The sequence below is a fragment of the Elephantulus edwardii genome, unplaced genomic scaffold, assembly GCF_000299155.1.
Source record: "Elephantulus edwardii isolate Elephantulus edwardi_28Jun2011 unplaced genomic scaffold, EleEdw1.0 scaffold00088, whole genome shotgun sequence".
In the NCBI taxonomy this organism is placed as follows: domain Eukaryota; kingdom Metazoa; phylum Chordata; class Mammalia; order Macroscelidea; family Macroscelididae; genus Elephantulus; species Elephantulus edwardii.
In genome coordinates this window covers 3,507,964-3,534,237 of record NW_006399838.1, presented here as the reverse complement: position 1 = coordinate 3,534,237, position 26,274 = coordinate 3,507,964, and the positions used below count along the sequence as shown (strand labels likewise).

The window sequence follows — 26,274 nt, the reverse complement described above, 5'->3', positions numbered from 1 at the left end:
CATCACATTGTTGCATACATATGTTTTGGGGAATGGACACAATTCAGTATATGACGCTTGTCAAGAAGAGAAATAATATGACAGTTGAAAGCAGATTCCAGTTAATAATTTTCTTATACTCCTATGTATTAGGTCTAAATTCTGCCCCTTTCAAAAAGACACATTTTATTTTTTTTAAATAAAGTGAAAAATAGCTTGCTACAGCACTAGATTGTTATATGTGGAATCCATCATGAAAATGTTGATTAAAAACTCCACATTTTAAAATAATAAGAATTGGAAAACAAAGCCTTTGAGTGTTAAAACCTAAATAAGATGGAATATACTACAGACCTATAGAATGTTTTCCTGATGCCATCTTTTCTTCATTTACTATGTTCTAATGGTGGGGAGAAGGGAGAAACGAAATTCCAATTGATGCTAAAAAGAAAGGGTTTTATTATGTTTACTACAGAGTGAGCCTGCCTGCGGCATTCTCTAGTTATGTTATACATTATTAACTGTTATAAACCATTACTCTGAACAGTACCCAAGTGGCCTGGGAGTTAATGTATCTCTTTAAGTGGTTAGCTCACTGCAAGAGAGTAAGTTAGTTGTTGAAAAGTGAGCGCTTTTGCATCCATTCTGATGCTCCCCAGGTTAGAATAAAGATTGGAATGAGATTTCAGCATCGCTGGAAATAAAAAATTCTGGAGATAAGAAAGGGTTAAACTCATTAAAATAGTCATTCCAAGTAATGATTTCATGGTACTCCAGGGCACGTTCCTCAGTGACTACTGTGCAGTTCTCCAAACTGAGCAACTGTGGGCATGCGTCTCCTGTCTGTTCTCTCTCCTGTTCATCTCTCTATCACTCCCCCCCTTCTCTCTCTCTGCTTCTCTCACACATACACACACACACACACACACACACACTCTCTCTCTCTCTCTCTCTCTCTCTCTCTCTCACACACACACACACACACACACACACACACACCCAAAGACCCCTTTGGCAGGAATATGGCTTTAGGGGTTTCTATTGCCCCAAACTGCAGCTTTCCTCAGTTAACAACTAATGGCAAATAAGTGACTGGAGAAATGGATGAAGATTGTAGAACTTACTTCCATCTTTCTCATCTCTTATCTAGTAAACCATTTGAGTCAGAAAATTTGTCTTTCTTTCTCAAATACTTAATATACTGCCACAAATAGAAAAGTGTGTTGTTTGTGATCTAAAGATTGCTATCTTAGAACATAGCATAAGGGACAATGTCTTCATTCCTCTTTTTTTTCTCTTTTACTGACCTCATCTGTACTAGAATCTTTGAATCTGCACTGACACATTTGAATTGTGGTGTTGGCAAAGAACACAGCACATGTCAGGGACTGTCAAAAGAACAAACAAATCTGTCTTGGAAGGAGTGGAGACAGGAGGCTCCTTGGAGGCAAAAATGGTGAGATTTGTCTCACATGCTTTGGGCTTCCTATTAGGACGGGCTCGTGCTTGGAAAAGGACATCACGCTTTGCAAAGTTGAGGGTCAGCACAAGATAGGAAGATTCTCAAAGAGACTGACTAGTAGCTGTAACAACGTGCCTAAGCGTAGGAGTGACCCTGCGGCTGGCACAGGCTCTGGCAAGGCTTAGGTTTGCTGGGTGCAGGCTCACTGGGAATCAGAGCAAACGCGCAGTGCCCAGTGACAACAAGAATTGTCTGCTAGAACACATTGTGTTTCTTACAGAACAAGTATGTATTTATATATCTACAGATAGCACACGAGATGAAGCAACAGAAAGGCTGATATATTCCATGTTCTCTCCAACAAAATTGGAAGGCATTTAAGGGAAACTCATTGTAAATTTGTTCTCTGCATTGTGGTTGTGTTTGGGTATATAATTCGGTTTAATGGGTGTTCTTGAATCCTAGACTCATCACACATCCTTTGACACTATAAAGGTCTATGGTAAGAACTATATGATAAGGAAAGAACTATGAAGTTCTTATCATAAAACTTTATTTGTCAAGTTCAAAAGATTGCTCACCTTTCCCTGGGGGAGCAGCTAGTGAATTTGAACTGCCGGCCTTTGGGTTGGCAACAAAACCTCTTACTTACTAGGCTACCAGAGTGCCCTTATCTTGAGATATAGATATTATTAACAAATATCTTGGTGGTGGTTTTAGAATAATTTTTATTATCTCATGTCAATCCACCAGGCATTTGTAACACTGTATGAATGCCATCTGATATTTCTTCTTGAATAAATTCTATTTATTATTCATTAGAAAACTATTTTCTGTCCATCATGAGGCCTTGGAGATGGATAGGCAACAACATGTGCCAAGAATTGCACATGTGAGGGTGTGAGGATGCGTGCATTTGTGAAGGGAGATTGCTTATTCAGGGATATAATTCTTGCTGGCTCAAATAATTCCTTCTGGTTCATAAGGATTAAAGGGGTGGGGGAAACAAGAATAAGAAAACAGAGGCATCAAATAAACTTTATTTCAGCACTGAAATAGATATAAACTATTGTGTTGACAGAATTCGAAAACAATGTGAAGGAAAACGTTCATTCAGTTGACAATAAAAGGTGATGAGACAGCAAAGAACAGTTTCTGTATTGTGGCCCAAGCAGCTTGAGAGAAACCAAGATCATCCCTTGGGAGAAGTGTTGAAATGACATGCACAGGAACAAAGAAAACATTTACCAGTAAAGCTAGAGGCAGGAAAGGGAATGTGTTTCCTGTTCCTTCTGTTTGTGAAATTGGGATCTTTTCTCTTTACATTTACCCATTTCTGTAGGATTCAAGGGACCGGGAAGCCCTTTGGCAGGACTGGTATTCTTCCCTAGACAATTATGCACCTGTCTTCAAACAATTGTAGCTGAAATCAGAGAATACCAGAAAGAGGTTTACTTGTGTTTATTTGCTAAACAAAGGCATTTGGCCATGAGACTTGTAATAAATTATGGGCATCTTTGAGAAGAATTCGAATTCCAGGACACTTAATTGTGCTCATGCGAAATCTGTACATAGGCCAAGAGGTAGTCATTTGGACAAAGAAAGGGAATATTGTAAGACTTAAAATCAGATAAAATGTATATCTGATTTGTATACAATCTTTATACCTATTCAAACTGTATTGGGAAGATAGTTTGAGAAGCTGAACTTTATGAAGAATGTGTTATAAGCATGGGAGAAAGACTTATCAACAGATTGCCCTGTGGATGACACAACTTTGCTTGAAAAAAAAATGAAGAATATTTATTGCACTTACAGTAGAATATCAAAGTTTATATATAGTCTTTAATATGGGTTACATCTCAACATCAAGAAAACGGAAATTCTTGTAACTGGACCAATAGACAACATTATGACATATAAAGATTGAAGTTGCCAATGGCTTTCATTTATTTGGGCCCACAGTCAACATCCATTGTAATTAAGCAATCATGTTGTTGTTGTTGTTATGTGCCGTTGAGTCAGTGACTCTTAGTGACTCTTTGTACAACAACTCAGAACCCTGCTCTATCCTGAGCCAATCTTATTCTCTCTCACACACCTACCCCAATACCCCAGTCACTGATTTAATCCATCTCATGCAGGGCCTTCCTCTCTTGCACTGTCCCTCCACCCTCCCAAGCATGATGTTCTCCTCCAAGGACCGTTTTCTTTTTGCAACATGTCCAAAGTATGTCAGATGAATCTTCAGAATCTTTGCCTCCAAGGAGCAGCCTAGTTTTACCCTCTCCAGGATGAACCTGTTTGTTCTCCTAGTAGTCCATGGTCTATTCAATACTCTTCTCCAGCAACACAGCTCAAAGGCATCAACTCTCCTCCTATTATTAGCCATTGTTCACCTTTCTGATTTTCTGACACGTAACAAATAATTGCATAGATGATGCCTGGATCAGGCACACATTGGTCACCACAATGACATTGTTGATCTTCAGTATTCTGGCATGTTCGTGCCCATTTCAAAGAAAGGTTACCTGACAGGGTGTGAACATTATAGAACAATATCATTAATATTACATGTAAACAAGGTTCTGCTGAAAATTAAGAAATCGTTGTTAGGCTGAATTGGACAAATTTACTTACAGTGGCTCCTTTAAAATGCTAAAGAATAAGGATATTAGTTTGAGGTTTAAAGTGTGCCTGACCCAACTCATGATGTATTAAGTGCTTCAATAAAAGTGCCTGTGACAGTCGGGCAATGAATAAGGAAGACTGAAGAAATGATGTGTTTGAATTGTGTCATGATGTTGTGAATATGCCATGGACGGTCCAATGAACAAATAGGTCTGTCTTGAAAGAAGTGCAACCAGTTACTTCTTATATGCAGAGATAGGGAACCTTTTTCTTACGTACTTTGGGCATGTTATCAGGAAGCAAGAGTCCTTGGAAAAAGACATTGAGCTGGGAAAAATAGAGGGTCAAGGAAAGAGAGGAAGACTTTCCAAGAGATGAATTGACACAGTTACTGCCACAGTGGGTGTGAGCACCACACAGATTATAGGGACGGGTGCTGGATGGGGCAAGTTTTTTATTTTGTTCAAAGGGTTGCTATGAATTATAGTTGATGCAAACTGCAACTGTCAACAACGTCAAATCCTACATTCTATGCATCTGGTCAATTCATATAAACTTCAGACACGTTTTCTTCAACTCTCGGAGTTTTGAAGTAAACATAGGTACCTGGAAGAACCTTCAGCTTAAATTACGCAGTTAAAATGCCAAAGGAAGTTAATTCTTACACTTTTAGTAGCTGCTTCCATGAGAAAGGAAAAATGGGATGATTGTAGTTTCAGCATATTTTATATCGATGCATGTTTACTTGGTATGAATCACTAGCCTATCATTCCTTTTTTCCTTTTTTTAAATTTTCTACTAGTTTGGACACGTTGTAAGGAGGGACTGGTCCTTGGAGAGGGACATCATGCTTGAGAGGGTGGAGGGACAGAGCAGGAGGGGAAGGCCCTCTCTGAGGTGGATTGATTCAGTGACTGGGGTAATCGGTATGGGTGTGTCACACTGTGATTGGCACAGGATAGAGCAGGGTTTAGGTCTGTTGTACATAGAGGTTGCTATGAGTTGCAAGAAACTTGATGGCACATAACAACAACAACTAGTTTATTTATAAAATTTTAATACAAATTCAAACAAATTCTTTCCATTTCCAACACCCCCCCCATCAAACTGTACAACCTGATGATTGATCCCCCCTTCCCCTTGCACATCCACATCCCTCCGCTTCCAACCTCTCCCACCCCTCCTGGATTCTTATGCTTATTCTACAGTAATGATTTTATATAATATTTATCCTTGTGGGACTGAGTTCACTCAGAATAATGCTCTGCAATCCCTCTCAAGTTAGGTAATAATTTACAAAGTTATTGCTCCTGTGTGCTGAATAGTATTCCATTGTGTGAATTTATCATGATTTCTCAATCCATTTGTTTATGGTTGGATATTTGGGCTGTTTCCATGTTCTTGTGATGGTGAGTAATGCTGCTATAAACATTGGTGTACAAATCTCTGTGCCTCAGTTCTCATATCCTCAGGGAATATTCTAAGTAGTGGAATAGCTGGGTCATAATACACAGAGGAAGATATTCAAATGACGAACAGACACATGAAAAAAATGCTCCAAATTACTAACAATAAAAAAGATGCAAATCAAAGTCACAAAGAGGTACCATTCACTCCACCAACATTGGCAAATTTTAACAGGGCAGCAAGTAATAAATATAGGTGAGGATGTGGCGAGTAAGGATGTCTTGTACATTGTTGGTGGGATTATAAAATGGTACAACCATTCTGGAAGGAAGTTTGACACTTCCTCAAAAAGCTGAACGTAGATATTCTGTCATTCCTTTCAACTATTTCCCATTCTTTCCTTCCTTCCCTTGGAGGTAATCAGTAGTCCTCTGGGATATGGTGATTTAATAAGGCTTACATACATACATATATATACTATATACTATATACTATATACTATATACTATATACTATATACTATATATACATATACTATATATAATCTACAGATTTAAAATTTTAAATTATATATATTTTCATCTCCTTTCCCTGCTTTCCTTCTCTATTTTCTCATCTCTACTCTTCTTTTCCCAATGATATGTCAAATCATGATTACCCCATATAGACAGTGTTTGGTGGAGCTCCCAGATTAAGACAGGCTTGAAAGTAGGACTGGCATCTACTTCCTAGACCACATGCCTCTGGAAACTTAGAGAAACAATGATAGTTATACAGCAGAGTTCAGGTATTTTGTTAATAAGGTTGCTATGAGTTGTGCTTGACTTGACACTTAACAACGACAACAGCAAGTCTCCTTTCCCTCATTCTGTTAATATTAGAAGTGTTGGTATTTGTACTAGTAGCCATAGAGCAGTAATAGTAAGATCTTTTACTTATTAAGCATTGACTAATTATTAGCTGTGCACTTGTAACCTTACAACATATGTCATGAAAACTTAAAGACAGCCTTGCAATGTGCTTACTTCTGCTTTTAAATTTGAGGGGGAAAAAGAAAGTATGGTTGATATAGCAGAACTGCTACGTTCAATTAGTCTGAGTCAATTCTAGGTTAAACAGTCACAATTTCCAAAATTAGAAGAACTTGTCTCTATAGATGTTTAAAGAGGCAAAGGGAAATTTATTTTGCATGTCTACGTTAGTTCTATTTGTACAACTCAGTAATTAGTCTATAAATGAAGGAGTATGAACTTGAAGGTATTTTATAGATACCATCTCTTATAGAGAATATCACTATCCAAATTAACATAAAAGATATTCTTAACAGAAATTTCCTCTACTAAATTCTGACTTTGATAATTCAGTTAAAAGTTAGCCACTGAAACTCTCCATAAAAGTATGTTGTACATTAGTGTTCCATTCTTAAGGCTGATAATAGTAACATAGAAACAGTAATAATACTTTATCTTGAAAGATTATTTTTAAATTTCATCTGTAGGTAGCTGTAAATGTTTAATACAGAATCATAATACAAAATAAATTAATAAACTATAAAATCAAAAGAAGAGACTAACATGTTTTTCTTTAAAATTAACTATTTGTCTTATGATGGACAACAAAGTAGAATACTGAAATCAAACCTTGAAACAAAACTTTAAGCTTTAATGAATTTCTTCCACTGGGGAACAAATTTTATCCATAAATTTCCCCAGAGACTTTATCTAATAAAATAATTAGAATGAAATTTGTATCTTATGTATGTTAAAACAATAAGTAACACCATGTTAAATGGAAAAGATTTTGCAAGTTGAAAAATGAGCCGATATAAGCAATATGGGGCAGTTGGGTTTGACATCTGCCAACTTTATAAAGGAGAACTGTCCCCATCAATAATATCCATAACAGCAAATAGATAGCTACTTGGTCAGACACCCCACCACACATGCTCCTGCATCTCTTCCTACCAATCATTTGGGTTCAGTATTCATTGTAGGTTTATAGACTTTACTCACATTTGTAGTTCTAAGAGCAGGTTTTATAAGGAAAGTAAGTTGTAGAGTGGAAGAGGCAAAGAGTATCACCCAATACAAGTCCAGGTTTTAGCCCAGAAGTCCCAAGGCACAATTCTTCAATTAGTCCAGACTCCGGTTTCAGTTCAGCAGCCAGCTTGCCCTTCTGTTATCTAACTAGAACAGCATAATCTTTAATTGTAACCTTTATCTCATGGCTTTTTTAATTATAGTTTGCTAGAATTTTTCCACAGAAGTGCCACAGTCTACCACCCACATCAGGGTCTTGCCACCAAGGACTTGCTCTGGTATCACTCACCAATTTTTTGCTCCAGTTTCTCTCAAATCTTGCTGCTCAGTGTGGGAAGGACTCTTTCTTATCATAGTCCCACAGCTGTTGATGATTTGCACGCCCATGTGTCTGCAGCTAAGGTAGCCGGAGTCCAGAGTGGGCAGTCATAATGGTTGGAAAAGGCAACTTGTAAGCCGACACCACACAAGTCTACCCTTTCAGTTGGATCCTCTGACCATGTCCATGAATACAACAATGAAGATATAACAAAAAAGGTCTCTCATTGGTCAGTTCTGCTGAGAAAGCCATCTTTAAAATGTTAAAAAGCAAAGATTCTGATTTCTTAGTTGCCTAATGGTGCTATAGCAGAAAGACCACAAGAGGATGATTTTTGAAACAAGAAACATATTCACCGATACATTGCTGTCATTATGTGCCTTTGAGAGGATTAAGACTCATATCATCCCAAGGAACAGCTGCTCTGAACCTTGCTGTATCCTGAGCCAACCTCACCGTCAACCTACTTAACCCCATTTGCTTCTGTCACTCTGTCAATCCGTGTGGTCAAGGGTCTTCCTTTTTTCTCATGCTCCACCTTTTCAAGCAAAATGTCCATCCTGGCCTCTCATGACAACATGCCTTGATTTATTTATAATTCTTAACAGGATGCCCTACTGCAAACCGAAAGACACTCAGTTCAAATCCACCAGGTACCCTGTGTGAGAATGATGGGCAATCTCCTCCTGTGAAGTTTACTGCCTCTGAAAACCTGCTGGAGGATCAGTTGTAGGTCAGATCCTACTTGACTGCAAACAACCTAACAAAAATCAGTACCAAATTAACCACAATAAGGCAGAGGCCAAAAGTGTTCCAAAAGTCCATTCTGTTGAACCAACTCTATTCTTTTAAACATTAACTGTTTCTCCTGATCCTCTTGACTCAAAATCTCCTTTCCGTTTTGGGGAGCATGACAATACACTGGAAGGTTGCACAGCTATTGACAATATCAGGCAAGACTGAGGCAGCCGGACTCAGCTCAGGAACCTATTCCAAGCAAGCAGAAAAGGAGAACCTTGTAGAGTCCAGAAGAGATAAGGAGGGTGACTTGGCCATCCTTACCTCTAGCAGTTAGCAAGTCTTTAAGCAAAAATGTCATTTCCTTCCACCCACCAGGCAATCCTATATTGCTTCAAATTAACCACCTGACTGGGCTCAGGTAATTCTACTAGTTCCCATTTAACATAGCCAATCGGCGGTGACCTTAGGGTAGACTTACACAACCTCACTTTTACAGAGAAAGGGCTCTGCAATGAGACATAATAGCCATGCTTTAATCAACTAGCTGAACTTTATTAGATGGAGTTACAGGTTAGAGGGCAATAGCAAAGCCATTTTGAAAAATAAACCCTTGGTGCGCAATCCCTAAGGTACGTGAGACAGAGTTTTACCAGTGTTGTCTCTAGAAGGAGCGCCCTGGTTTCATTTTCTCTAGGGCACATGTTTGTGTTTTTTGAGTTTTGTTTGTTTGGCAGTCCATGAAAAGTTCAGTACTTTTGTCCAGCACCATAACTCAACAATGGTTACTGCTGGTCATTGTCCCGAGTCATTGTCCAGCTTTCAGATGCATAGCAAACGGGTGAAAATACGGTGGCTTGATTTGGGTATTCTTTGGCACTTTTGCGCTTACTGGCACCAAGTTCCCCATGCAAATCGTCTTTTTATTCGAATCCTGACCTTTGATTACCTGATACAATCAACAAGAGTGTTGAATTTAGATCCCACAAGGATGAAATCATTAACAATTTCAATCCTTTCTCCATATGTCATGACACTACCTACTGGCCTGGTGGTAAGGATACTTGTTTTCTTGATGTTAAGATTCAATCCATACTGAAGGCTGTATTTCTTGATCTTCTGTAGTAAGTGTTTCAAGTCCTCCTCATTTTCAGCAGGCCTTCATAAGTTAGAAGGCTAGAAGTAGGGATATAGAGCACTAATTCCAGGGGAAGCCTTCCTCTTTCAACTGATGAAGTATTCTCCCTTTAATATTTAAGGATTCAGTATAGCTTGGATATTTCCAAGTATCCTGGCTTTGATCGTGGTTCTAGGAGTTTCTCAACATAGGATCCCAGGTCCAAAGGAAACTATTTTCTCTCCCTTCATCTTTCCTTGTGGTAATAGGTCGCTCCTCTCTCCTTTTATCTCATTTGAGATAAGAGACGATGCAGAGTTTGTAACAGAAAACTCCTTTTGCATGGGATTGGATTGTAACTTCAATAAGGACTGTTCACCGTAATTTTTTAACAAGTGATTGACCAGTCACATCATTTAGATTGTTATGTAATTACATTTGTTGTTGTTAGTCAACAATAACTCATGTTGACCCTGTAAACAGCAGATTGAAATCTTGCCCTATCCTGTGCCATCTCCATAATGTCTGCTGTGCTCCAACCCGTTACTGAGGTTAAGAATCGGTCCATCTCACTGAGGAGCTTCCTCTCTTTTGCCATCCATACCGGCCATCTACGTTATTACATCACTTCTAAGTAACGACAGTAATGACTCAACCAAGTTGACACACATATTTGGGGGCACAATTCAATACAGAATATAATTTGAGGACAAAAATGTATGTCTTTTATGCTTGTGAAAGCTGGAAAAAAATTAAGGAAGACTGATGAAAAAGTATTGACTTTGATTTGTGGTGAATACTGAAGAAATCATTGACTACCAGAAAAAGGAACAAATATTTCTTTATTGAAATTCACCTAAAATGCTCCTTAGATAAGTAAGGATGTCAAATCTTTTCCTTACTAATTTAGATATGCTAATCAGAACACACTTGTCCTTCCAGAAGCACATTAAGGGTGGTAAAGTAGAAGGATCAGTGAAAATTAATAAATCCTCAGTGGAATTGTTTAATCCAGTGGCTACAAGAATGGGATTAAGTGTAGCAAGGAATATTAGGGTGATGCAATAACAGACGTTTCATTCATGGGAGTATGTTCAGTGTTTCATTCACTGAGTCACTTCTGAGTCAGATATACAAATAACATCAAATAATAAAAATGTTTATGAATAACTGAGTCATGAACAATACTGATTGATATCTTAGATAACATTTTTTTATATGGAGGAGATTATGGCTACCATCTTGGAGTATTAAGATTAGGAGCAAACATTTTGACCAGAGAAAACATTATCTGAAAATACTATACTGGAAAAGAATTCAGATAGTTTAAAACGGTGTTCTGCAAAACATTTCTTTAAAAAGTGCATTAGTTGTTTTGAATTATTCAGGTAATTCATTAAATCAAACAAGTTGATATCTAAATGTGCAGCCATTTTTAACAAAATATAAAAAAAATTGTATAATGTAGATTCATTAAATTTAGAATAATCTTAAGTCTTGCATCAATTGCTAGTCTAATTATCTTAAATTAAAAAATCTATTCAAATCAAATTGTATATTCAAAATCTAATGATGTACTCAAATAAAATAATTTCCCAAAATTCAATAGTTAAAAATATCTTCATGTTTTGATGCAGTTGCATCATTAGTCATTATAATTTTGCCTTTGAATGATTTAGTGCTATCATTTTTACAAATCTCTTTAACTTTTAAACCTAAATTATTATTTAAACTTCCCAGCTAATTTATAATCACCTAATTAATAATTATTATTCAGAATCAAATTTCTGGCATTATTTTCTATAAATTCCTACCTCTCATGAATATATGCATACATACTTATTTGTATATATAAAAATATATACTATTATTTTCTATTTATATTCTTTTTATATTATATTTATATAATTTTATTATATATTTATATATTTTATTTTACTATCACCGTTCCTCCAGTGCAATCAGAAAAATATCTAATCCTGGAATAAAATTGAGAAAACATTTTTTCTCAGATAATTCACATCCAGTGAGGACTATTGACACACACAATGTGATATTTATAGCATAAAACTTACAGAATTTGGGGTAAAATTGTGACCTGTTGATATTAAAAAAAGGTTTATGCACAGAAATCTGACACTTGTTCTAAGCATAGGGTAGAAATTAGTTGTGCAGCTGACCTAGAGGTGGCGCTTCGCTGGCCGTTCAAATCTACAAGATGTTCCTTAAAACAGTGATGGGAAAACTCCTCTTAAGTAATTTACAGCCTTGGAAAACCCACTGGAGTGTTAGCTATGAGTTAAACTCAACTTGACAGCAGTGAGTGAGAAAAAGACCCTCTTTACTGTTTTTAAAATGGGAAGGTTTAACCAGTTTAGTAAACTGTAGAGTGATATGTACTTTTAAATTATTTTACTATTCTTGCGATTCTTTTCTGTTGGTTGAGTGTTAGATTAATATTGGTGTTTCTCTAACTTTCCTGATTTTTTGAAGAGAAAATATACCGTGATGGTAAAGAGAACAGGTTTTGGGTATTGAGATACTTCCGAGCTCTGTTCCATAACTAACAACTAATACAACTTAAGACAAATGTGCTGACTCTTTAAGTTTCAGCTGCCTCATATGTAGAATGGAAATGACAGTGTTCTTTCCACAGAAAGCATTTAAGAGAATTAAATAATACAGCAAGCACATGGAAGAACTTGGTGAAAAGAAAAATAATGTTTATTTTTTTCCTATATTTTATTAATTTTCATAAACATTTACAGAGATTTTGGGTTTCCATTCATTCATTGTTGCACTATTCTCTCTACCCTCCTCCCAGTTTGTTCTTGTCCAAATGCCACAGTGCTTGTCAAAGCCAGTTCTGATTAATCTTCTTTGTCAGTGTGTCCTTTGCCATTCCCTATCACTCCTCCCTGAGAGAGACTTCACCCTGAGTCATAAGGAAAAGGGGATGGCGTATTCTCTTAGCTACTTCCTGCTGAAAAGGGACGCTGTGGGTTTCAGGGTGAAGATCTTCTCTCACTACTCTGTGATTTTGCTGTGAAAAGCCCTTCAACCTTTACAGTATACATCATGAATCTAAAAATATCACACTTCCAAGAACTTAGCTTTCTGCCACGTAATCTAGAGTTCATTCAGTTTATAAAGTAGAAACGCTTTGCTCGTTCTGTCTTCAACTGAAAGTGTTTATTCCCCTGTCTTTCACCTCTTTGCATCTGTATAATTTTTCAAGTTTCATCTTTAATGACACTTCTACAAAGAAGTCATTAATGAAACTTTTCAAAGGAGCCTTATTTCTCTTCCTTTTTATAGTCTTTTTCATATATCACTATTAAATTGTTTATTTCAATCATTCTCTTCTTAAGATCACCTTCACATCTGTCTTATCTTCATTATAGGTTGAAGTCTGTGAGGAGGTATAGTGAGGGGAATAGTATGCATTGTTTATGTGTACAAGCACATCTTTTAAAATGTTCATTAAATTAAGCTGAGTAGAAAATTAGGAACTTCATACAAGTTGTGATTCATCTTAATTTTACAGCTTTATGCTAATCTTTAACAATCACGGTCACTGGTGGTGCAGTGATTATTGTGTTTAGCTGTTAACCAGAAGGTCACCTGTTGGTGCCTCTTGGTTGTTCTCCAGGAGAAATCAGGCTTGTATTGTACCGTCCTACAAAGATTTGCAGCCTTGGAAACCATATGGTCAATTCTACTCTGTCCCTGTGAGTCAACCATCAGTCACAATCACATTGATGGCAGTGAGTTCTTTCAAAGTCAAATCTCTAATCTGAAATGTAGATTAACTGTGAGACTCTTTGACTACATGGAAGGCTATTATAATTCTAGAGAACTGTCATGGAAGTCATTTTCTTGAGTGAAGAACAGTAATAAACTCATTCGTTTGAATGGGTGAGGTTACAAATATTCTGAATAATCTCAAGGGGATAACTGACAACTTCAATTGTACAAGGTTTGTGTATAACATATTTTAATGATAAAAGCTAGTAAACACAGAAGAGTAGATATTTGTTCATACATGTATTAACTTTCAAGTACTTATTAAACTCATAGAGGGACATGAGAATCTGCAAGATTATGAAAACTCATCCTCTACAAACTCAATATTGTTAAATTGCGGGAACAGTGTTAGATTTGTTGGTTATTAAGCTTTCACTTGTTTTCATTTAAAAATTTTTTTTTGTCTATTCAGTATATTTTACACATGCTTTATTTGGTAATTTTTAAATTCTTATGGGGGGAAAAAAGATATCTACTAAAAGCCTCCCTGCCCCTGAGTGAGGGCTGACTCATGACACCTTCCGTGGGGTTTGTGAGACTGTAAAGCTCTTCGAGACTGACCGTCTTTCTACCTCCAAGAAGGTGGTAGATTCACACTGCTGGCCCTTTACTTAGAAGCCCAGTGTGACAACTAACTGTGCCACCAGGACTTCTTAAGAAAGAAATAATAAGATATACAATATGCTATGCTATGATGTGATTGATGTGATAGGATATGATGGGACGTATCATGAATCCATCTTCAAGAGTAGGTGAGCATTCTATCTTGAACATGCTTTACCATTAATTTGAAGTCTTTTTTGTTTGTTGTTGAGATTTAAGCAAAACCAGAAGAATTTAGCATTCTTTTAAGAATTCCAGAATTATCTTTCATGACTGTACTAATAGTTACTACTGATCAGAAGGGAACAAGATCCGTGGAACATTTTTAATAGTCACATAAATGTAATTTTTTCACCTTTTTATAGGTAAAAGTGAGTAGATTTGAATGTTATTAGCTCACTTTCATTTTTATGGACATGGAACTTAATCCAACTTTTAAATAATTAACTAATATAAAGCAGAAATCATTATTTTTTATTCTTTAGAAGATATATTTATCACAGTAAAATGAAACCACAGTTTTGCCTGTTTCAAACAATTTAATAATCCCAGAATTGTTAAATCTCTTTTGCAATTGTATTTACTGTTGCAAAGTTATAAGTTCAAGAAAATATATGATTATATTGTGTTTGTGAACATTCAAATCTTAAAGCTTACCTAATTTTACTCTTAGTCCCCAAAATAACTACGATGATTCATATATTTCCAGTAATTTCCTGTACATTTACATACTTTTACACAATCATTAAAATATTTTATTTGTATTTTTGAATATATTTTATATATATAATCCTGCAACTTTTTTTTTCATTTTATTTTTTCTGTGTACTCTTTTGTGGGTTTAATAGTTTTTCCTAAAATTCATTCTCAGAAAGTTCCTTGTATATATTTTTTTAATTGAGATTTTACGGTAAGTTTATAACGAACTTGGATTTCCATTCATTCAATGTTGCACATTTTCCTCCCTGTCCCCCTCACCTCAGTTCACTTTTTTCTTTGGAAAAAAAGTTCTTTCATTGTTTACAGTCTCTGTCCCCTCACCTCCCAAGATCACTTTACTATGCAGCTCTTATTCTGGACTCTTGTCATACCAATAACACTTAATCATATATTTCTTTTATACATTTTAATTAAATTGTGATTACTACTATGAATGAAATATTTTCCTTACTCATTCTGATGCTTGTTGTATTTGATTTTTTCATTTTTATATTTTCTTTTTTTTCATTTTTATATTTTCATATTGCTAAACAACAAACTCTTCTTAATTTGTATAATTGGGTGTGTTGTTGTGGTCATTGTGAGGTAGTCTTGTGTTAGCCTCTGCCATGCAGAAGCTTGTTCTTAGGTCACCAGGTGACTCCGTCTCATGAAGGTCTTCCTCTCCTCAGACCTTCTCTCTGCCCAAGTGTGATGTCTGATTCCAAGAACTGACCTCTCCTGAAAACATGCCCAAAGTATGTGAGAAATCTGAGGAATAAACTGGCTGCAATTTTCCAGGACAGATTTGTTTGTTCTTTTTACCATTTATCCAGTATTCAGTACTCTGTGACAGCACCAGAATTCAAAGCCATCATTTCTTATGTTGTTTTCCTTATTCATTGTCCAACTCTCAGAAACTTAAGAAACAATTAAAAATGCCATTCCTTGGCACATTTATATCTTAGCCTTCAAAATTACATCCTTTCTCTTTGGGACATTAGAGGTCCTCAAAAGCCATTTCTCCAGTGCAGCACATCTTTCAATTTCTTCACTCTTGCTTCTATTGGTATTGATTAAGTGTCCAAGTAAAATGAAATTGACATCGTCAATCTTTTCTTCATTTATCCTGATGGTTTCTATTGATCCAGTTATGAAGCGTTTTGCTTTCTTGATGCTGAAATAGAATCTATACTGAAAACTATAGTCTTTTCTCTTCTTCACTAAGTGCGTCAAGTCTTCTTTACTTTGAGCAAGCAACGTCATATCATCTGTATGACACAGGTTGGTGATTAGAATACCTCCAATCCTGACAGCATAATCTTCACATAGTCCAGCTCCTTGGGTCAGCCTACACACTGATTCGGACAGTAGTTCTAATAAATTATTTGTATTTGTGTAGAGATTGAAACCTTTTTCTTTTTACTCACTCCTGCTTTTCTTGCCATCAAGGTGGACTGAACTGTGGCAGGTTTTCAGAAACTGTGACTTACATGGTTTGAGTTTTCCCCTCCTTCTCTCATAGGGTAGTTTCTGTGTTAGAATAACCTGCCTCTGGACTGACAGTACAACTCCCTTTTCAAATATATACTTCTTACCTTTTCTTCTTTTCCTTTTCCTTTTGATTTTTCATCTATACTTCCCCATTACTGAGTAAAATCCATGCCAGAAATAATGACCTAATATAACACAATAATAAAACTATTTTATCATTGTTATCATCTCTCTGAAATAGTTTATTACATACTTCCATATTCACTACATAAAATTTCATCATTAGTCTTAAACAAGAAGAAAGTTTTACATGGTAAACTAAAAAACCCAACTGTGATTTAATTGGTTCCAATTCATAGTGACCCTTTTCCATTTCCACTGGGTTTGCAAGACTTTAAATCTTTATATAAGAGACTGCCACTCATTGTACCTTGAAGCAGCTGATGGATTTGAACGGCTGGCCTTTCAGTTAGAGGTACAAGATGTAACATACTAAGCCACCCGGGCTCCTTACATGTGTATAGAAGATCTTAATATTTAATTCCACACAGTTTATTGAAAATGCAAGCTTTACTGATTGTCCAAGTGATAATCCTTTCAGGTTGAAAGCCTGCAGAATGAGGATGTGATACCCTTCTCATCCCAATCCTGTTTCCTTCCTTGGAACTCAGATCTTCTTCGTTCACTCAGTTAACATCTTCTATGGGATCCTCGACTTCTCCAAAGGCACCTGCCTCTTCAGTGACTAGCTTGCATCCAGGGGGTTCACTTAAGTTACTTTTGGAAAGGTTATCCTACACTGCCAGAAGCTCAGTTGAATAGACTATCTTTTCAAATGAGCTGAGGTGTTGCCTTGTGAAATCTGCTGTCTAGGACCTCTCCAAAATTCTACAGAACAAGAATGTTCGTTTAAAAGCTAAAGTTGCTTTATCCACACCATGATATTGTCAGTAGGTTCCTAGGCATATGAAAGTTGGGCAATAAATAACTGAAGAGGAATTAATGCGTTTGAGTGGTGGTGTTAGGAAAGAGTATTTAATATTCCACGGATGCCAAAGGAACTTCTAGGATGGAGGGACTGTAACGAGAAACCTCCTTATAAACAAGGATGGTGGAACTTCATTTCATTTAGTTTGGACATATTTTCATGAGGAATGATTGTTTTGGAGAGAAACATCATGCTGGGCAAGGTAGCAGGCCAGCAAAGGAGAAGACTCAATGACATGAATGGACATAATGGTCACCACAGTGGACTCAAGTAGGACAGCGATCAGGTGGACGGCATAGGACAGGCACTGATCTGTTGTCCAGAGGACTGCAGTATCCTAAGTATGTGAAATGCGACTATATAATATTATACACACACACACACGACTATATATTTAAGGTATAACCTCCTTTCACCATGCCTGCTGAATCTGAAAGCTGGCATTTATAAAGACAAATGTGGTATCAGGCTCTGTGGAAGACTCATCCAGAATCTGTATTATTCTGATGACACAATCTTGCTTGCTGAAAGTGAGGAAAACTTGAAATGTATACAGCAGAAGATCGAAAACTTGAGTATGGATTACATCTCCACATCAAGAACACAGAAATCCTCAGCACAGCGCCAATAGCAACATCGTGATAGATGGAGAAAAGATTGAAATTGTCCATGATTTCACCTTGCTTCGGTCCACAAGCTACACCCTTGGTACCAGCAGGCAACAAATCAAAAGGTGAATTCCCCTGGCGTGTCTGCTGTCAGGATCCTCTCCAAAGCACTGGAGAGCAACGATGTCAGCTTAAAGACTATGGTGTGTCTCGTTCAAGCCATCATCTTTTCAATCATCTGCTGTGTCTTTGAAAGCTGGGCAATAAATCAGGATGCCAGAAGAATTGATGGTTTGGAGTTGTGATGTTGGAGAAGAGTGCCGATTATCCATGGATCGCTAAAAGAACAAACTGATACGCCTTGGAGAAAATCCAGCCAGCATTCTCCTTCATCTCACACACTTTTGGTCTGTTGCTAGAAGTGGGGATTCCTTGGAGAAGAACTTCATATTTGGAAAGCTGGAGGGTCAGCGAAAGACCCATAACGAGATGAATTGACACGTTGATGGCAGCAGTGGACTCAAGGGTGTCCAAGATGATGCCACAGGCGAGGGCAGGGATCAGATCCACGGTTCATAGGATCGCCATGAGTCATAGTTGACGTGATGGCGCTTAACAACAGTAACATCTTTCCGTGAATTTCATACACAGCAACTTGAAGATAATCAGATTGATCTCCACTCGTGAAAGTGCAATTGCTGTGTAATCATGACATCCCACCTCGTTGCCACATCTCATTTAGTCATTTAACCCATTTTGTCCCGTCAGTTTTCCCACCACAGGGATTTCTAATGGTTCTGTTGATAAAAACCATCCCACTGTTAACTAATGTAAGTGCTCAGATCTACCAAGCTGCTACTCCATGAGGGAAAGATGTGTTCTCTTCCATAAAGATTTAACATCTTTTAAACCCTCAGGCTCTGTCCTCCAAGGTCTTTACCACTTGGAATCGGTTATGTGACGGGGAGTGTGGTGGGACTTCCCAATGGACTCAGGAAGCTCAAAAGAACAAACATCAAGGTCTCCAGGTCAACTCTCTGCAGCTTTACTGTCCTTTAGCTAGACTGAAAGAGACGTGAAGCCTTCCACTGCCATCTATAGTTAAGAACGAACGAAATATGCTTCAAAATACTGATATCTTTCTCCAAGTAAAGTCTCCACATGTTGGCAAGGATAGTGAAAAAAAAAGGGCAATTCTGAGCTAGATCTACAGAGAGAGGGGAAACGAGGGAATTACCAGATGGTTCCTTAGATGTCATATCATTGGTCCTTGTCTACTTCAGATTTCTTGAAGTCCATTCTAGTCTTTCTAACATAAATCCAGCAATAACTTGTCCATTCACTCAGTGATTATTCCTAAAGGTTTCTAAACAAAATGTCTTGGTGGATGGACCCATTATTATTTTTCTTAACTAACTTTCTACCTTGACTATCAGTTCTAAATTAGTACCGTTTTAAAGAATTGTGATTGCTTGCAATTGCTTTGAGAACAAAACAAGAATACATATTTATAAATTGCTATGTATTACCACTTCCTAATTTTTCTTATTGAGAGCTGCTAGGCTAAAAAGAAACATTATAAAAATAAATAAAATTTCATTAGTGTGCTTTGTAGTTTTGAAGAGCTGGTAAGGTTTATTGGAAGAATCCTCACTCTTAGAACAATCATCACTCTTAAAATTATAATTATAGTTTTTTCTATCAATATTAATACTTAACTATATAAGTTACCTAAAGATATTTCATTTCTTTACTCTTGCTAAATATGAACGATTGGCATTGTTAATATCTACCAATATGACAACCTATTATAAGATTCTACAATCAACACTCTTGGCAACAGCAGTCAGGAAATCAAAAGACAAATTACCTTGGGTGAATCTGCTGTCGGGGCCTTTTGAGAGTACTGCGAAGCAGCGATATCAGTCTAGAGATTAAGGTGCACCTGATCCAATTTGTAGCCTTCACAATGACCTGCTATGCTTTAGAGACCTGAATGATGACTAAGGATGATGACTGAAAGAATTGATGCCTTTGAATTGTGGTGCTGGAGAAGAGCCTTGAGTGTACCATGGATCACCAAGATAACAAATAGGTCTGCCTTGGAAAAAGTGAAACCAAGTTTCTCTTTAGAGGCTTGGATTTGGAAGCTCTGTCTTACATACTTTAGGCCTGTGGCCAAGAGGGACCCGTCTTTGGAGAAGGACATCATGCTCAGAAGGGTGGAGGGACAGCACAGGAGAGGAAGACCCCAGATGAGATGGATTGATATAATGACTAGGGCAAGGGAGGTAGGTGTGTTGGTCAGTGAGAGTGGCTCAGGACAGAACAGGCTTCAAAGCTATTGTTCTTAGGGTCACTCTGAGTTGTAGGTGACTCAGTGGTACATAACAACACCAACACCAACATTGCAAGACTGTATGGAAGGAATCTATTGGACTGGCTCTCAGAAATTGCCTTTGTGTTTCACATTTTTAGTATTTTAAATGTGACAGGAACAAAAGCAGTAAAATTCTGAAAAAAACCTATCTTTAGACATGACCACTCCAGACGGTAAGTCAGATTCCTATGGAAGTGATTTGGCAACTCGATTTGTTTCCTGTAATACAAAAATACCATGAGTGAACTTAGAATGAATCTCCAACAGAGTGGACAGATTTTGTGAGCTAAATGCAGACACCTCTCTGATCCTTTCCTATGAGTAATTGAAAAGTATTTCTCACAGGAAGGTTGAGTAGTTAAGTTTTGCTATTCCCATCAAGTTGATTGTAGCTCATGGTAATCCCATGCATGCAAAGTTAAATTGCTTTCTAGATTTTCCACATGTTGACATATTCTAAGATGCTTCCAACTACACTAGAAGTATTGCACTTTTGTTTAATAAACAAATACTTAGGTATTCTTCCACCAAAGCACTGCCAAACAAGATTTAGCAAGGGGAATAATCAGAGGATAATGAACTTGAACCCTGCACAAAGCAAATCTATCACTGAGTGTACCTTTGCCATGAGCCTACCAAGCCAACATGCAAACCATATGGATTAAATACAAAATTTAAAAGTAAATCTTAGTGAAAATAGGCTATAACAGTAATTGAAAGCTCAGGTCTTTAAGTCAGTTTTAAATATCCATTCCTTGGACAAGTTACTTAAACTTTCTGTAAATTTCCATTTCCTCATCCATAAACTGGGGATAATGATAGTTCCTATCTCAAATGTTGCTGAGTAAATAGAATGAGACCATTCGTACAAAATAGTTCTTTCAATTACTGTAGTATAATTTTTAACAGATATTGCCTTTGTTGCTTTTCTTACAATCGTGATGGCAATGGATGCCCTAAATTGTGGCCTGTGGATTCTGGAAAGGAATATTTGTGAATACATGACAAACTGACTGTCTTTTGACATTGTAATGACTGGTTTTGAAGAACTTTCAATAGATTGTAGACTTTCCCCAAACCCTACTGGTTTGAATGGGTTCATTCAACTTTCCCAAATAACTTCTTAAGATGTGAAAATGATAGCACATTTGTGACTGAGTGGAGAAAGATGAATGCATTACATATCCAGTGCTCTGCTTGTTAATAGCAATTCACCTTTGCTATATAGCATGTTCCTTAAGAACTATAGTGGCATGAAACATTAATCAAATTAGCTTTCCTTTGAAGGATAAGATTGGTCCTTGGTATCTTAAAAGTCATTTTGGATATACATACTAGAGTCGTTAAAGTGTATTTTAAAATAGAACACCACTTCTATAGAGGTTTTTTATTAAAAATACCATGTTTTCATTTTCTATTATTATATACTTATATTTTCATATCGAAGTATCATGTTGATTTGTATTCATTCTACATAACCTGGTTTCAGTTTTAGTTTGAAGTTGAACTAAAATCACCCAAAAAAGTACCCTGGTATCCCTACTGTTGTTGAAAAAGAGAAAAGAAAAAAAATAAAAAATACCAACCACCAGATAAACCTAGAGCCACTGCAAAAATATATAGCAGATTTTATTGGGCTTGGATTTTAAGAGAAGTGGATGTTCTTGCATGCCAATATTTCTGTCATGTTACAGATGGCTCAAGCTGGCAAAAGACAAGGGCAAAGGGGAACCAATAAACTTGTGCTCTTTTCCCTAAGAATATATGAATAATACAGCTTACCGATCAGAGAAACCATTTTTGCCATCTCTTACAAATGCATATTTCTTTTGGTTATCTGACTTAGATAATGAAAGGGTTCAACTACCAAGGTTTTTAACCCATGGAGAGAATAAAACATTGTTAGCTGGAAGGGTTTGCCTTTCTTTCCTTTCTTAAAAATGAAGTGACAGAAAAACTCCAAAAAAATCAACACAGCTGCCATAAAGCAAATCCTGTCAGTGAGGCTAATGCTTCAAAAACCAGATGGCAAATATGTTTTATCTAAAAGATGATATTTTCTTCAGTAAGCAAGGTAATTAACAGTCCTGTGCTTGTAATAGAGACAATAGTAGATTTCAGGGCTATACATTAAAATCATAATAAATTGAATAAATGAAGAAGTCACCATTGTTATCTTCGTATAACTCAGCTAGCCAATTGCACATCCAACTGGCATGTTGTGAGGGGGCACCAGTCTTTGGAAAAAGACATCACACTTGGAAGAAGAGAAGGTCAGTGGAAGGAAAGCAGATTAGTGTGAGATGTGTTGATGCAGAGTAGGTGACGACAGCAATAATGACACAGGACACTCCCAATCTTCAGTCAACTCCATAAGGTTGTAGTTGACTCAGTAGAACCTCACAACAACAAGTGGATGTGGTGTTAATTTTTTATGTCCTTGGAGAGGGACAGCATGCATGGGAAGGTGGAGGGACAGCACAGGAGGGGAAGACCCTCTATGAGGTGGATTGATTCAGTGACTGGAGTAATCGGGATGGGAGTGTCAGAGACAGTGCGATTGGCACAGGATTGTTGTACATAGGGTCGCTGTGAGTCGCAAGCGACTCGACGACACATAACAACAACAACACAGCCTTAGAATAGATAACTTGGGCTAGCTTCACATTTACTTTCTTTTTCATTAGAATATCAAGTATTTTCCAAAATATTAATCTAATTTAAAAGTTTACTGTGCTCAGTATCTTTCATTTTCATAGTCAATGGAGATAAATAATTAGACTTTGGATAATTTGGAACATTTTAAAGCTGGAATTTCTAGTTGATTAGATATTGTTGTTGTTGTTGTTAAGTGCCATCGAGTCGCAGGCAACTCATAGCGACCCTATGAAGGAGAATCCAAAAAATTTTGTTTTCATTTTTAAAAATAATCTTTCTTGAAAATATGAATTGAATTTCCTGCTTTGCGGAGTGCAGTGTACTTAACACACATGGTGGGTTTTTTGGTTTGGGGTCCACTCTACCCCTTTTTTGTCCCCCTTTCTTCATAGAGAAAGATCCTTGAGTAGAACTACCCCAGATGCTTTCTAAGGCTACAATTTTTACCAAAAGCAGCTCTGGCGGCCTAGTGGGTAAGGAGGTGCACTGTTTATCCAGCGGCGTATGTTGCATCGCTGCCAGGTGCTCTGAGAGAGAAAGGTGACTATTCTCTTCCCATGATATTTGAAGCCTCTGAAAATCCCACGGAAGGTTAGCTATGAGTCATTCTCTCTTAGCATGGCTGATGTTTTGAAACGGCTGATTTTTCATTAGTTTCCCAATGCTGTGACACCTGGACTCCTTTTTTAATATTTGTTCTCAAACTCACTACTACCAGGTTGGTTCCAAATCACAACAATCCACTATTGGGCATTCAAGGCTGTCAACTTTAAAGATGGCACAGTCCAACTATCTGCCTTGGAGCTGCTTGTGGAAACATGCAGTCTTCTGATTATTGTTGTTGTTGTTGTTGTTAGGTGCCATTTAGTCAAGGACAACTCATCCCAAGCCTATGAACAAGGGTTCTGAGCTCTGTCCTGTCCTGTGTCATCCTCACACTTCCTGACACGCTAGAGCCCATTGCAGCAGTCAGTGTGTAAATCCACCCAGTCAAGGTCTCCCTCTCCTTTGCTGACCCTCCACCCTTCCCAGCAACATGTCCCTCCCCAAGGAACAGCCCCTCTTAGCAACATGCCCACAGTATGTGAGGCAAAGTCTCATCATTTTTGCCTTCACAGAGCACTCTGGCTGCACCCTCTTCAAGACGTATTTGTTCTCTTGGCCGTCCATAGGATGTTCGGTGCTTTTCTTCAAGAGCGCTTTAAGCTCTTCAATCACTTGTCCAAGTTCTTCTCTGTGAGTTGAATAATGAATAAGGATGACAGAAGAAGAATTGATGCCTTTGGGCTGTGGTGTTGGAGACAGAACACTGATTTGAAATTCTTTATTAGCAGAGCAAAATTCTCCAGAACTCCATTTGTTATTATTGTTATGTGCTATCAAGTTGTATAGAACCCAAAACAGCACTATGAACAACAGAGCTGAATCCTGACCTACCCGGTACCTTCCTCTCACTCTGACACACTCGACCCCATGGCTGCAGTCACTGTATCAGTCCATCTGGTGAAGACTTTTCAGTCTCTTTTGCCCACCCTTCACCTTTCCAACCATGATATCCCTCTCCAAGGAAGTCTGCAGTCGGTAACAAATATTTCAGATCAACATTCTGAATATCACGTAGGATAATGTTCTGTTTTACCTGTAACTTATCAGTAGAGGAGATGTGGTTGAATCTTTAGAAGACAGAGGTTGAACCTCAAGATTGTGGTTTTCCTGATGTTGTTTTCTCTCATATTTGTTTACCAAACTTTTAATGCATTCTGAATGGTCTCAATTTTGATAAGTGACATAAGGTCTAAAAATGAATTTGCCATGTTCTGTCTCTCTGCTTTATGATTCTCACAGTCTATTAAAGAAACCGATAGGCATCAAGCCAACTGAAAATAGGGCCCATTAATGTGGTCTACACTTTTATAGAGAACAGAGTCAATCTACAAAGAACAAATAAATTGGGAAGACTAAACTGATTACATTTCAAAATAAAAAAGATTTTTAAGAAAAGTTACGTGCTACAGAACTGTCTGGGTCCATGCTCTGGGGGACAGACCCTAAGATGATGATCCCAATATGAGAAAACAGTTTCCCGCTCATCAGCTACTACTGTGGAAAACATACACTGAATTATTCCCTGCGTCTTCAATATCATCTGTCGGAGCAATCAACACAGTAGATATGCCTTGCTAAACGTGGTCCTGAGTGGTCATTTTATTGATGAGGTATAAATCCAATGCATTTATCGCCACAGAGAACAAGATCTCTCCTCATCAGCATTTTTATTAATTGGCAAGATTTAATAGTTATGTCAATGAAGAATTTAGCACAAATAATGTCAAGGAATTTAAAAAAAACCAAACAAACCAATAAGTAATCCAAGAGAACAAGACAGTTAAAAGTATCCCAGATAACTCAGTTGATTTGTCCTGAGTCTAGCAGTAAATTAATTATCCTGGCTCTGTGATTTTCTTTTTATGTGATAAAAAGAATAAACATATTTATATATAGATGTGAAAACTTTGGGAAAAATTTACGTGAACATATGAAAACCCAGTCCATTTGCCCAAATCATACACTGTAGTCACTCTCTATAGAAAACAATTTATGATAGTTTGTTTGGTATTCTTCCAAAAATTCACCACACATTTTAAACTTTCAATTCTTGTTCTACACACATAGGATGATACTCTTTATGTTGATCTGAAATACTATTCGTTCTTCTAATCACATTTCTTAGGCAAATTTCAATATAATTTTCTCTTAAACTTTCCAAAACAGCACATGTTTGAGGGATTAGTTGATGAACATGGAGTCCTAGCCATCTAGTTAGCCATTAATAAATTAAGGCAAGAGTAATATAAGTGGGGAATTTGCAGCTCTGGTGACCTAGTCCATAAGGGTTTGCTCTGCTGGTCTAAGGGCTGTGTCTTTCTACAAATTGGAATCCACCAGTCACACAGAGAGAGAAAGATGGGCAATGTCCTGTCAGATTCACAGCTGCAGAACCTCAACCCAGAGTCAACTCTGAGCAGATTCCCCTCAACGGGAAGGTGCAGAGTAGGTTAATGATTTAACCTGGGGCGGGAAGGACTAGTTCTTCATAGCTAAGGAATTCAATTGTAAATGCCAATGTAAGTAAAACATAAGCAAGTAAAGTTTTGGAAAAACCAAGATGGTTAAGAAAATCCCTTGGATCAGTAAGTGTTGAAATATTATCACACAATGGAATACTATGAACACTGAAAAACAAGGAACTCATGAAATACTATACAAAGTGGGTGACCCTGGAGGACATTATGTTGAGTAAAATATCTCAGTCACAAAATGACAAATACTGCATAGTGCCACTGT

The 26,274-nt window shown here is 37.2% G+C and overlaps 1 protein-coding gene across 6 annotated transcripts in view; it reads left to right on the top strand.

The window, feature by feature from the left end:
• NLGN1 (neuroligin 1) overlaps nt 1–26,274 on the top strand; it is a 1,195,112-nt gene that overhangs the window by 489,566 nt on the left and 679,272 nt on the right. The gene's annotated exons all lie outside the window — the stretch shown is intronic.